The following is a 794-nucleotide window of genomic DNA, read 5'->3' as shown; positions in this document are numbered from 1 at the left end:
ACCCCCCCTCTCCCTCCCCCACTTCCCAGAGCTGAATACAGGGTTACAAATATAATAATCATAATCTAACTAACATTAACCAACTATATAAATAACCAAGTCCATAATGCGCTTTAACTCCCCTTTAACATAAATATAATAATAATAATTAAAACATAAACAAATTAGTATCCTAATTATTAAACAATAGAATATTGTTCAACAATACTAATACTAAAGGTCAACCTTTTGGTTGACCTTCTGACAAGCAAAGTCAATGGGGAAGCCAGACTGACTGAACAACTGTGTCACTAACTTAACAACTGTCGCGATTCATTTGACAACTGTGGCAAGAAAGATCGTAACCTGGGGCAACATTCGCTTAACACGGTGTCTCACCTAGGCGCAGAAATGTTGGGCTCAGTTGTGGCCGTAAATCAAGGACTACCTGTATTCTGTTTAAGGAAGGGCTGAATGGCACACCCAGCCAATCGCTTGCTTTCAATTTGATGAAAGGATTTATTTTAGTGTAACTTGCCACAAACGTATTTCCTAGAATTAAGAGTTGCACTGCCTCACCGTGGTGGAAAGAAAATACTGCCAGCTGTTCATCCGAGCGCGGGCGTAACAGTGCAATCTTCTGCACACTTTTAGAGGGAGCAAGCTCCAAGAAACGCCGTGGAAGGTCAGTGTAAGCGTTTGCATTGGTACATCGGGGAATTGTGTCAAAAGTGCCTCCTCCTTCAACAGGATAGGATGGGATGGTTAGACTACTTTTTCTTGCTTAAGCTGATTTCACATAACTCACTAAGACT

This window comes from Protobothrops mucrosquamatus, unplaced genomic scaffold (genome assembly GCF_001527695.2).
Source record: "Protobothrops mucrosquamatus isolate PMUCROS unplaced genomic scaffold, P.Mucros_1.0 scaffold1516, whole genome shotgun sequence".
Taxonomy (NCBI): domain Eukaryota; kingdom Metazoa; phylum Chordata; class Lepidosauria; order Squamata; family Viperidae; genus Protobothrops; species Protobothrops mucrosquamatus.
This window is presented reverse-complemented; position numbering follows the sequence as displayed.